Source organism: Benincasa hispida, unplaced genomic scaffold (assembly GCF_027475165.1).
Source record: "Benincasa hispida cultivar pf3 unplaced genomic scaffold, pf3_genome.v1.1 HicScf1200, whole genome shotgun sequence".
NCBI classification, from domain to species: Eukaryota; Viridiplantae; Streptophyta; class Magnoliopsida; order Cucurbitales; family Cucurbitaceae; genus Benincasa; species Benincasa hispida.
Genome location: NW_028325522.1, coordinates 20,670 through 32,187, shown reverse-complemented (window position 1 = coordinate 32,187; position 11,518 = coordinate 20,670). Strand labels below are relative to the sequence as shown.

Below are 11,518 nucleotides of genomic sequence, written 5' to 3'. Positions count from 1 at the left end.
GCATTTGAAGTGGCATCAGCTGTTCTCTTGAGTGCCTGCATGAAAAATAATGATAAAACCCTTCAATTTTGAGATCGAAAGAATTTCAAGGCTGAAAATTAGTTTTTACAGAAACGGTTTTCCCTCTCTTCAAACCCACACCAAAACCTTCACAAATTCAACCCAATTGTGAGTTTCACCACTTAAATTCAAGGCTAAGAATAGTAGAGAAGATCTCTTGGTGGTCACGACTTTAATGGAAGAAGATTGCAGCTCAAATTCATGTTTGTAGAGGATCTTCAAAGGTATGTGTTGAAACCCTCTCAATACCCTATGAACATGCCTATTTTGATGTCAAAATTAAGAAATTAGAATACTTATTTTGATGTCAAAATTAAGAAATTAGAATGCTTAATGAACATGCTTATTTTGATGTCAAAATTAAGAAATTAGAATGCTTAATTATCTTATTTTCTTCCGCTGCATCTTTCTGTAAAAGGAATTGAAAATCAAGATTAGGAATGATATAATCTGAAGACTGAAGTCCTAGCTCGACTATGCTATTTCACTCCTATAAATAAATGCCTATCACCCATCTCCCAACTCAATTCAATTCATTCCAATGACTTGTCATAAAATTAACTTTTGATTTCTAAATATATTTTCATATTAAATTTAAATTTGAAAATGGATTGCTATTTTTAATTTAGATATGAAACGTTTTCCTATTCAATTTAGATATGAAACATTTTTGTATTTAATTAATATCTAAAACATTTTTGTATTTAACTAAGATCTGAAACGTTTTTATAATTAATTAAGACCTGAAATATTTTCTACATTTAATTTAGAAAAAGCTTTAGTTGGATTCTTATAAAAAGAACCGTGGTTGTTTTAGCCTTCAAGGTGAAATTTGAGTTTGACATGATATTCCTCTCTATTAGAAATGATTTAATTCTTAGCCAAGTTTTCACCGGCTATTTAGCATGCACTGATTTTGCTTTCAAGGAAGTGGTATATCCATGGCACAATGGTGGATGTTTGAATCCTACAATTTAAAAGCAAAATTCAATTTCTACCAAATGTCGATAAACAACGAATTGTGAAGGAGTTGGCATCTTGATATTCAATTAATGGAAAATTGAGAAAACGAATCTGAATGAGGTGAACGGCGATGAGTGGCGGAGATCTCGGCGGAACTGAGATATTGCAATTGGATCTAAACTATGGTGAGCGGTAGATTTTGTACCGTGGAAGATCGATCAGGAAGAGAGATCCACGAGTGAAGCTACCCACGTCGATAGATCTGGTGCCAGCGGTGGAAGACCAGCGGCAGGTCTGGTCTATAAAGGCAGTAGAAAAACGACAGATCAGGTCAAATCTTATTTATTTATTTTTGGCTGAAGCCAACTCGACGAATCTCCACTTTCAATTTATAATGAAATCAGTTTACGAGATGAAGCCAACGTTCTGCAATTACAGAAGAACCAGTCGCTATGTTGCTTGGAAATGTTGTCCATCGATCAAGAAGCTATCGTTGGGTGATTTTAATATCATTCTCGCGGATATATTCTGATGCAAAATGAATTAGGCCCAACATCACGTCTAAAATGGTTTCATTGACCAAGACCTTAGAAGAAGCAATTGGCAGTGGTCTGGTATGTACACTTTAAATCCACTGTACTCTAATTTAAAACATCAACATCAAGTGTTGTTTGATGGAAGACATCAAGGTCTAGACTTAGAATTTGATTTTGTGTTGTTGCCTAAAGTAAGGGTTGATCTAAAATTAGGAGAGAAGTAATATTTAATAAGATTGAAAAAGGTTAAATATCTCAAAGTAAAATAAGTTCTAGATTTGTTCATCTATTTCTGGAAGAAATCGTGAGAGATATTATATTCAATATCTAAAGATTTGCCAATATGGTTCATTGATTCAAATCTTATGTCTGCAACGTAAATAATTTCAAATCAAGTTGAAAAGTAGAAGTTGATTGTGCATTCTCAAAAGTATGTCATGATATGATCTATAGTTGAACTCTGTCAGATTGGCTGTGTGTCCTAGTGAAGAGGAGCTAGCCTAGACAAGAGTTTGACAAATGAATTACTATTTGAGGGGAGACTTGGTGATCCTTTGTTCGAGGGGAGAAATGTTGGAAATGCGACCAAAGTATCACATTGGTTAGAAAAGGAGATCATAATCACATTTAGTAAATAAGGAGATGACCATGGATAATATATAATTTCAATTTATTAAAAGTCCGCATGTCTAGGATCTTGAAAAGATAAAAGTAAGATTGATGGTTTATTGTTGTTATGTGATTTAGCAACTTATGAAGAAACATTATGAATTAAACATGGATATAGTAGAATTTTTTAAAGGAAATAAACCACTTAAGTTTAAATGGATCTTCAAATATTTTGATGCATATTCTTATATGACTAAAATATTTGAAATATCTATTATAAAGCTCTGATAGTATTTATATAATACATGACATGGATATAAAGAAGTCATTTACTCAAGTTATTTGAGCTAATTATGTGAATATTTGTAAATATCCTTTGATACATGTATTTATGCAAATTTATTTGAGCTAATGGTGTGATATACCGATCTTTGGTACAAACATAGACGTAAGTAATGATACTAAGTTCTTTATATCCTCACAATTTGAAATGTAAGATTTAGAAGGTGATGTGATACTTAGTGTTAAGATAAAGCAAACAAAAAATGGTTTTTCTTTATATTAATCACACATTGAAAAATGCTCCTGTAAGAATACCTTATGATACTAGTATGGGTCCTAAGAAAAATAAGGAAGGTGTGTGTTTTGATCTGAATATGCAAAAATTATAAGAAGTGTTATGTTTTTTTATGAACCATACTAAACCTATTATTGTATATGTTCTGAGAAAATGAATAGATATACGCATAAAGATCATTTAATTGCTCTTCGTATGTTGTGATTGCATATTTTGTTAGAATGGTAGTGTATGCAAATTGAGTAACATAGAATGATGAAGTAAGCTTTACTAGAGGATATGTGTTCTTATTGGGTAGAGAAGCTACTCCATGGAAGCGTGAATTTATTGCTCTGGAATTAGTAGGACATTAGTTTGAGTGGCTTAAAAGCCAACTGGGAGATGCACCATTGTGGGGGACATTAATATGAGTGGCTTAAAAACCTATGTGGAGATGTACCGGACATTAGTATGAGTGGCTTAAAAGCCAACTAGGAGATGCACCATTGTGGGGGACATCAGTATGAGTGGCTTAGAAGCCTACTGAAAGATGTACCATTATGGGAGGGCATTGTACCTATCTATTTGCATTGTGTACCATTCTTTTAGGCATGGAGCTGTGAACAAATTATGAAAGTAGGATTATTTCATTGTAAAGTTTGAGAGGAATTTTGCAGATCCTCTCACTAAAGACATAACAAGGAGAGTAATTTCAGAATTTTTAACAAGTATGAGACTCCAACCATTATAGTGGTCCATAGCCCTTTATCTAAGTTGTCTATTGTGATAGACTTGATGGTCCATGGCCCTTTATCTAGATCGTCTAGGTCGTCTATTACGATAGACTTGGTGGTCCATAGCTTTTCATTTGGGTGGTCCTAGTACGGACTTGATGGACAAAACTAAAATATTTAAAAATTCCATAGCCCTTCCTTTGGGTGGTCCTAGCATGGACTTGATGGATAATGATATAATTTTCATAGCTCAGTTTTTGAATGGTTTGTCTTTGACAGGCTTGATGGAGTTGGTCTCCTGGTATGGATTATATATGTCATAGCTCAGTTTTGAGCGGTCTATTGTGATAGACTTGATGAAGTAATTAATGTGATTGTGAAGGTATGACCGCCTACTATGGAAAATTTTAAGGGTATTTTTCTAGAGTTTTCACGTTGATTTGAGATTCTATGTGCATGGCCTTAAATAACACGCTCTTATCACGGAATCGATGGGAATTAAAGGAGTAAAACGTGTTCTGTGGGTCTCAACCATAGTTATTGAAAATTCAAGAGGTAACTCACTCTCTCTAATCAACTTGTTGCTCTACTTCACTATGCATTAGTTCAAATTGAAAGATGTTGAGGTTTAAGTTTATTCTCTTATATTTGCTCATATAAATTATTTATTGTTTTTTATTCTCAATCATTCGTGGGGGATTGATGGGAATGACTAGTTAATTAGTCATTTGCTGGAATGACTTGTCATAAAATTAGCCAAATATTTCTAGATGTATTTTCATATTTAATTTAAATTTGAAAACGGTTTTTTGTATTTAATTTAGATATGAATTTTTTTCCCTATTTAATTTAGATATGAAATGTTTTTGTATTTAATTAAGATCTGAAACGATTTTTTACATTTAATTTAGAAAAATGTTTTTCTTGGATTCTTATAAAAAGAACCATGGTTGTTTTAGTCTTCAAGGGTGAGATTTGAGTTTGGCATGATATTTCTCTTTATTAAAAATGATTTAATTTTGAACAAAGTTTTCATTCAATTTTAATCCTTCTACGATGAGTACACATTCGAGAAGGGTGTTGTGTTATCTTTAGAAAGCAACTGACTTCTGGTGATTTAGCACTGAGTTCATGCCGGTTTTGCTTTCAAGACAATGGTATATCCACGACACAAGGGTCAACATTTGAATCCTATAAGTTTCTTCCAAAAATAAAACACCATGCTTGCATGAAGAAATGCTAAATTAATTTTACTCCAAAAATTAATTTCCATTATATGCCATCACTTATAAGGAAAGACACCAAAAATAATTAATTCTCTTTCCTTATGTATTTTATTTTTTTACCTTAAGTGGTTTTATCCTTTGGTGCACCAATTTTCTTTCATGGTTGTATATAAGAAATTGTTCTAAAAATGTACAGAACACATATGAAAATATACAATCAGCTTCTACTTTTCAACTTGATTTGAAATTATTTACGTTGCAGACATAAGATTTGAACCAATGAACCATATTGGAAAATCTTTAGATATCTCTTGCAATCTAAAAATAGATAATATAATATCTCTCACAGTAATGCGTCTAGATCTTCCAGATTAAACCAAATCTACATACCTCGAGAAGAAGACCTTCCACTGCTGAAAAGAAAGAACAACCCATGACTGAAACTGTCATTTCCATATCTATGTTGGAGGTTGCGGATATTATAATAGAGTTTTCACAATTTGTTACTCATATTTAACCAGAAAAAATTAAACAAAACCCACAAAAGAAAGAAACCAGTTTTGATGCCGACACCGATGACTAGGACAAAGAAACATAGGAAACAATGGAAGAAGAAGGCAAAATAGAGTAAATATTTGACGATTCTCGAGATGTCGGTGGCGATGAGAGATCTGATTGTGGAGATAGGTGGGTATGAAATTAGACTTGTGATTCAAAAATAACTTCAAGATATTGATTTAAATAAGAACCATGGGTACTTATCTCTGCCGATAAAGAAATTGTTGTTTGATTTTGCAACAGAGGATGAGAGAAAATTGTTGAGCGAAGTGGAAAACCAAAACAAGAAAAGATGAGGGTGGTGATTTTAGATGTTGTTCTTGAAGAAAGAATGATTTGTTTGAAGAAGTGGAAGACTGGAAGTGGAGATGTATATTGTTTGACTACTAAATGGAATTTTTTGGGGAGGAAATAGGATTGAAAAGTGGAGAACATATTCAACTTTGGAGCTTCACAGAAGATGATGAATTTGAGGCTTATTGTCTTTGCTTCGTGTGGTTAAGCTAGTACGTTACTAATTTATCATAGGAAAGATTATGGACTAAAATTGATGATCAAGACTTAGTAGGGATCAAAATAAACATTTTTTTAATAGTTTAGGGACTAAAAGCAAATATGTCTGAAAGTTTAGAGACCAAAATAGAACGAGATTCAAAGTTTAGGGACCAAAATAGATAAAAACTTAAATGTATTCTTGTTACTTACTTTTCTGAAATATTTTATTACTTTTTTTTCTTTTTTTTGAGTTTTTGGGAAATTATGAATTTCATCCTTTTATATAAGGTTGTCAATTTTAGCTCTAATTAACTTTGTTAAAAATACCATTTGATCTCAAACATTGATGATAATAACAATTTAGTTTCTATACTTTCAAATTTATAACAATTTAGTCTCTAAACTTTCATAAATATCAATTTTGTCATTTTAGATTAGGATTTGTAACAATTTAGTTTCGGTCTTCAAAAACTAAGATTAATGAAATTTCTTACCTATTTAGATTGATAAACTAATTAAGGGTCAAGTTTTGTTCATAAATTATAAATACAGGTCTGCTTGGCAACTAATTTATTTTTTTGTTTTCTATTTTATTTCTTGGTTTTTTTAAAAACAAGTTTGTTTGGTAATTAATTGAATTTTTTGTTTTTACAATTTAAAAAATGGTTTGGAAATTGTGAAGTAATTATGAAAGCGAAAAAAAAAAAGAAGTCTTTAATTTATAGGATATTTGTAATACATAGTAGAATAAGAGAAAAAATCTAAAAATATATTACATCTTTAAAATATTTGCAAATATGGATGAGTTAACTAGTCAATCTTTGAATTTCTTTTTAATTTCTAATTTTGCTCTCCCTTATCTTATTTGATGTACACCTTCTCTTTGTTTAATCTTTTTATTTTCTTTCTTTTCTTCATCAGTATTTGCTTCTTCACTTTCTTTTATTTTATTTTATTCTTTTCTTTATCCGATCTTTGCTTCTTTCCTTTATTTTTTTTAGTTTCTTTCATTTTCTTCCTTTTTCCTTTCATTTTCTTTCCTTTATTTTTTATTTTCTTCCATATCCTTTATTTTTTTATTTTTTGATTAGGAAATTAAAAAATATTCAAAAATTGACTAGTCAACTCATCCATATTTGCAAATATTTTAAAGATATAATATATTTTTAGATTTTTTTTCTTATTCTACTATGTATTATAAATATCCTATAAATTAAAGATTTCCTATTTTTTTCGCTTTCATAATTACTTCACAATTTCCAAACCATTTTTTAAATTGTAAAAACAAAAAATTCAATTACTTACCAAACAAACTTGTTTTTTTAAAAAAACAAGAATAAAAATAGAAAACAAAAAAATAAATTGGTTGCCAAGCAGACTCGTATTTAAAATTTATGAACAAAACTTGACCCTTAATTAGTTTATCAATCTAAATGGGTAAGAAATTTCATTAATCTTAGTTTTTTTAAGATAGAAAATAAATTGTTACAAATCCTAATCTAAAATGACAAGATTTATATTTATTAAAGTTTAGAGACTAAATTGTTATAAATTTGAAAGTATAAAAACTAAATTGTTATTATCATTAAAGTTTGAGATCAAATGATATTTTTAACAAAGTTAATTAGAGCTAAAATTGGCAATCTTATAGATAAAGGATGAAATTCAAAATTTACCAGAAAGACACAAAAAAAAAAAAAAGAGAGAGAGAGAAAGAAAGAAAGTCATAAAATATTTTAGAAAAGGAAGTAACAAGAATTTGCCAATTTGTGACTGAACAATTTGTGAAATGAAGAAGATAGGAACATCAATGAATGCATTTAAGTTTTTGCCTCACATATCTGTTTTGGTCCCTAAACTATTAAAAAAATATTTATTTTGGTCTCTACGGCTAAGTCTTGATAATGTGTTTTAGTCCCTAATCTTTCCTATCTTACATCAAAATACGTAATAAATCAACAACGAACTAACTTAACCATAGCGAAGCAAAGACGATAAGCCTCAAATTCATCATCTTTTCTAAAGTTCCAAAGTTGAATATGTTCTCCACTTTTCAGTCCCATTTCCTCCACCAACGAATTTCACTGTGTCGTCAAACAGTACACATCTCCATTTCCAATCTTCCACTTCTTCAAACAAATCATTCTTTCTTCAAGAACATCATCTAAAATCACCACGTTTATCCCTTTCTTGTTTTGGTTTTCCACTTCACTCAACATCTTCCTCTCTTCCAATGTTGCAAAATCAAATAACAGTTTCTTTATCGGTAGGGATAAACGTCTTTGGTTCTTGTTTAAATCAGTATCTTGAAGTTGTTTCTGAATCACCAGTCTAATTTCATACCCACCCATCTCCACGATACGATCTCTGAGTGTTGCCGACATCTCAGGAATCGTCAGATACTTACGCTGTTTTGCCTTATTCTTCCTCTGTTTCCTATGTTTCTTAGTCCTAGTCATTGGTGTTGGCGTCGAGGCTGGCTTCTTTCTTTTGTGGGTTTTGTTAACTTTTTTCGGTTCAATATGAGTAATAGTTTGTGAAAACTCCATTAGAATATCTGCAACCTCCAATATAGACAGGGGAATGACAGTTTCATTCTTGGGTTGTTCTTTCTTTTTGGCTCTGGATGATCTTCTTCTTCGAGGTATGTAGATTTGTTTTAAATTTGGAAGATCTAGATGCATTATTGTCGTTATTTTGGAAGATCTAGATGCATTATTGTCGTTATTTCTTGCACACAAAAAAACTAGAAATCGAAACGGAGTGAATTGAACTGAATAGGAGATGAATGATGGGCATTTATTTATAGGAGTGAATTGAACTGAGTAGGAGATGAGTCGTACTAATCTCAATCTCCAGATATGTCAGGAAACTAAAGGAATTTAATTTCTAACCTTGATTTTCAATTCCTTTTTATGATTTTCTTTGTTACTTCCATAATTGCATTGAGTTTTTAATGAAATTAGATTTTAATCCAAATATTTATCTATATTCTTGTTTTGAAACAATTATCTTTTTATTTATTTTTGTTCTTTTTTATATCTATCTCTCCCTATCTCTTCAGAGTGGGAGAAGAAAAATGATTGGAAATGTATTTTCATTCCCTCTCTATATATAATTTTAAACTCCACGGTGGTATTTTGGTAATTGGTATGACTCATGTAAAAGGTAAAAAAAACTTGAGTTTGAAAAAGTTGAACATATTCCGCTTTTGGGGCCAAATTTTGAGTCATCTATTCAAATATTATCCTACGATAAATTCACTTCTTTTTTTTTTTTTTTAGTACTACAGTGATGCTTTACTTATTTCAACAGCTTTCTAAAGTTTCAGAATAATTTGTTGCATTTTTTTTAAGTAGAAGAGTTGAATTCTTAGTCAAATTTAAAAAACAGAAATACATTTTTAATTTTCAAAATTTGACTTGATGTTTGAAAACATGGATGAAAAATAAATAAAAACAATAAATTTAGATGTGGTAGGGGTGTTTGTAAGTATAATTTTCAAAACAAAAACAAAAAAACAAGGTTCCATTTGGTAACCATTTCATTTTTTGTTTTTGGTTTTTAAATTTAGGCCTATTTTCTCCTCATTTCTTGCCACGATTTACATCTTTTTAAGTATAATGATTGTATTCTTAGTCAAATTCTAAAAACAAACAAATTTTCAAAAACTATATTTTTTTTATTTTCAAAATTTGGCCTAGTTTTTTAAACCACGTGTAAAAAGTATATACATAAAAAAGAAATTTGGAAGTGGAAGTAATGTCTATAGACTTAACTCTCAAACACAAAAACTCAAAAACTAAATCATTACTAAATGAGGCCTAAATGATTACAAAATAAGCCTAGTTTTTTTAATTTTCAAAATTTAGCTTGGTTTTTTAAAACATTAGTAAAAAGTAGATAACAAATCAAGAAATTTAGAAGTGGAAGGAAGGTTTATAGGTTTGATATTTAAAAATAAAAAACCAAATGATTGTCAAACATGTTTAAGAAATTCAATTTCATATCTAAAAATTTGATTTCTTTTAAAAAGCTTAATAAATTCAACTCAAATACGTTTTTTTCTGAAGTTTACACCTAAAAGTTTGATTAACATGAGGGTAAAATAGTAATAACAAAAATACTAATAATGTGATCTTTAAAAAGTTATCATATTTGCAAATTTTTAGTAAAATTGCTATATATGAAAATATATAAACCTAGGAATTGCTCCAAGGAGATCTAATACTTTCCATGAAAATCGTGCACGTAGGTTAAACATTTAGGGGTGTTTGGATTGAGGAAATTGGGATGGAAATAAGGGGTGGGAATGGATGTGAGACACACATCCAGTAAAGTTTTGAAACTTTAAGCATGAGAATAAGCTATTCACATGTATTCCTTATATCAATGGATGATACCCATCAAAAGTGTGGGTTTTCTTGATGTTCACTCTTTCTCTTCTTTTAATACATAAATTTATTCTTTTATTTTATATTATTAAAATTAATTATTATATGAGTATTAAATTAATAACTTAGAAAATTATATTAAATTTTAAATTATAATATTTTGAATTCAACTAATCTAGATTGATTAATTAATTATATAATAAACCATAAAAAACCGATGAAATAATACTATTAATTCATTAATAAATTATATATGTAGTTAATTAATTATCATTATAATTAATATTTGTGAGATTATTTAGCTGACTTGTTGATTATAATACTATTAACTGACTTGTTGATCGACTTGAATCGGCCTCTTGCTTGTTGATAATGCTTGGATCATCCTTTAGCTTGTTGATCGACTTGTGAGCTTTTTATTGAGTTTAAGGAGACTGAATCTCTAGCTTATAAGTTGTGAAAAGATAATCAATTTGTTGAAGTCTTTTGGCCTTTGAATCTTCTAATAGTTTCATGCGAAAAATACCTTTTTGATCCATAAGTTTTTAAGAATAGGCGCATTTGGTTCCCAATATATCAAATTGGCTATTTTAATCCCTTGGTTTTCAAGAATAGATTTAAAAGGTCACTCAACTAATAAATTTGTTAAATTTAAACATATAGTTAATTAAAAATATGATGTGACAAGATGACTTGGAAAAATTATATATTTTCTAATCTTTCCCACTTCTCTCTTCTCTTTCTCTATTGTCCATCTCCATGTCTAATCTATTTGTCTTTTTTTCAATTGAAAAAGATGATAAAATATGTTCACTTCTCTCCCTTCTTTCTCTTATCTAACTTATACTAGCAAACTTTCTAAATTCATTTTCATTTTCAGTTATATTCCAAACATAAAATTTCTAATACATTTAAATCATTATGTCTAAAACTTTCTTAACTTCAAATGGCGGTTAATCCAAATGGGTTGAATCTAAACAAAAATATAGAAATAAGATTAGAGTGAAAAAAAAAAGATAAAAAAATAAAAAAAATCAATTAGCCGCACCGCAGTCTTCCCGCTAGTTAATGGAGATGGAGAGAAGAGAGAAAAAAAGAAAAGGAAGAAAGATGAGAGAGAGAAGTTAACAAATTTTATCATCTTCCTCCACCGAAGAAATGATCGACAAAGAGACATGGAGATGGAGAAGAGAGAAAGAGAGAAGAAGAAAAAGAAAGAGGAAAGAGAGAGGAGAGAGAGAAGTGGGTAAGATTAAAAAATATAATTTTTTTTTTCAAGTCATCTTGCCACATCATATTTTTAATTGATTATATGTGTAAATATAATAAAGTTGTGGGACCTTATTCTTGAAAACTCAATGATTAAGCTAATTTGAAACATTAGGGA

General features: G+C 29.7%; 1 pseudogene; it reads right to left on the bottom strand.

Moving 5' to 3' along the window:
- Positions 1-7,692: 7,692 nt before the first annotated feature.
- LOC150031457 (putative B3 domain-containing protein At3g49610) lies at positions 7,693-8,421 on the bottom strand (annotated as a pseudogene).
- Between the last annotated feature and the right edge of the window lie 3,097 nt (positions 8,422-11,518).